Here is a 2517-nt window from a genome sequence, read left to right as displayed (position 1 = left end):
TTGTTTCATAACTTAAATTCTATTGATGACTTATAAACAAATATAAATTTTATAATAATTATAGACATTTGGAGGAACAACTAATAGTATTCTTATAGGATCTTTTTGGCTCTATTCGAAAACATGTTAGCAAAGCCAGACTGTAATAAATTCCAAAGTGATTAACAGTATTGTCAAAAGTATTGTTTGCATAATGATATCTGTTCATTTCAGCATTTAAAAAAATAATTTGGCCTAACGCTTATACTAGCAAGAACTGTTAAAAAGAAGGAATGTTTTGATGTATGCAGTTAATTGAATGAAGTGAGTTTTAATTGTAATTTCTGTAAATTTAACTTCAAACAATGTGTAGTTTCAGTACCTATTTCTGTGATGATGTATAAAGGCCTGATTTTTGGTCCCAAGACTATCAGTACATGGATGAGTTTAAGATGAGGAACCTGTGTTGGCTAGAACAACAACAATGCATCCACTTAACTGTGAAATAACTGTAACACAATTAGGCTGTGTATTAAAACAATGACAATGTCAGTTCCATACATACCTGATAATTCCAAAAGAACTGTTTATTAAGTGGGTATGGTTTTACTGCTCATAGATATTCAACAGTGAATTATTGTAGCAGTATGTGGATGTTCGCCTGAAAACTATTAATGAGACTTACCGAAAGTTAATCAGTAGTGCACTGGCCATATTAAGTGTGTATATAGGGGGTTGTGAAAAATGAAAGTAAACAACTCTGAGACATAAGTGTGTACCTGTTGGCGACAGTAGATGGTACTGCATTTCCATGCTCTATTTTTTCAGTCAGTACGTTGACACTGAGGACAACAAAAGGAGAAATAAAAGAGGGCAAATGTCATCACTAGGTGCATCAACATGGGGCTGGAGAAGGCACTGATGGCAGATGGCATGGGTCACATTTCAGCAGTGCCAGTTGAGTCTATCAGTAGATCAGGTTTCACTAGGCAGGGTCTGCACCTCAGTGGGTATGGGAAGGGTAGGCTGGCAAAGCTTATATATGACACTGTAGTGGGTGGTGGTGGGATCACTCATGGAAAAATTGGTGTTAGAGTTGCACCTTTTTTAGATTGAATCAGCTGATAGGTGTACCTGCTTAAAGGAAGCCCCTCTAAGTGAGGGCTTACCTTCAGAGGTTATCATGTTTCCAAGTATAGAAGGAATTAGCATATTTCATCAAAAAATAAGACGTGTTAGAGATAAAGTTAGTGCACTGCTTACAGATGTTGACTCTGAAAATATTGGTACATCAAAGCACCACTTAAGTAATTTGACAATCAAAAGCATCCTTTACCAGGATACAGATTAGCTGGCTGTTTTTCAAGGAGTTTCTTGCGGGGTGGTGGAGTAGCCATGTGCATAAAAACCAGTATTTCATTTGAGTCCATAGATGTATCATGACACTGCACTGAACAGATATTTGAATGTTGTGCAGGGGCACTTGAATTTAGTGAAACTGAACTTCTAATCATTGTTTTTTTATAGGACCCCTAACTCTGACTTCAGAGCATTTCTGCTCAAGCTAGAGAGGGTTCTACATCTACATCTACATCTACATCCATACTCCGCAAGCCGCCTGATGGTGTGTGGCAGAGGGTACTTTGAGTACCTCTAATGGTTCCCCCTTCTATTCCAGTCTTGTATTGTTCGTGGAAAGAAAGATTATCAGTATGCCTCTCTGTGGGCTCTAATCTCTCTGATTTTATCCTCATGGTCTCTTTGCAAGATGTACACAGGAGGGAGCAATATACTACTTGACTCCTCAGTGAAGGTATGTTCTCAAAACTTCAACAAAACCCTGTACCAAGCTACTGAGCATCTCTCCTGCAGAGTCTTCCACTGGAGTTTATTTATCATCACTGTAATGCTTTTGCGATTACTAAATGATCCTGTAACGAAGCGCGCTGCTCTCCATTGGATCTTCTCTATCTCTTCTATCAACCCTATCTGGTACAGATCCCACACTGGTGAGCAATATTCAAGCAATGGGCAAACAAGTGTACTGGAACCTACTTCCCTTGTTTTTGGACTACATTTCCTTAGGATTCTTCCAATGAATCTCAGTCTGGCATCTGCTTTACCGACGATCAACTTTATACGATCATTCCATTTTATGTCACTTCTAATGCCTACTCCCAGATAATTTATGGAGTTAACTGCTTCCAGCTGCTGACCGCTATATTGTAGCTAAATGATAAAGGATCTTACTTTCTATGTATTTGCAGTACATTACACTTGTCTACATTGAGATTGAATTGCCATTCCCTGCACCAAGCATCAATTCGTTGCAGGTCCTCCTGCATTTCAGTACAATTTTCCATTGTTACAACCTCTTGATATACTACAGCATCATCCACAAAAAGTCTCAGTGAACTTCCGATGTTATCCACAAGGTCATTTATGTATACTGTGAATAGCAACAGTTCTACAACACTCCCCTGCGGCACACCTGAAGTCATTCTTACTTTGGAAGACTTCTCTCCACTGAGAATGACA

This window comes from Schistocerca gregaria, chromosome 3 (assembly GCF_023897955.1).
Source record: "Schistocerca gregaria isolate iqSchGreg1 chromosome 3, iqSchGreg1.2, whole genome shotgun sequence".
In the NCBI taxonomy this organism is placed as follows: domain Eukaryota; kingdom Metazoa; phylum Arthropoda; class Insecta; order Orthoptera; family Acrididae; genus Schistocerca; species Schistocerca gregaria.
Note: the sequence above shows the minus strand (reverse complement) of the source record.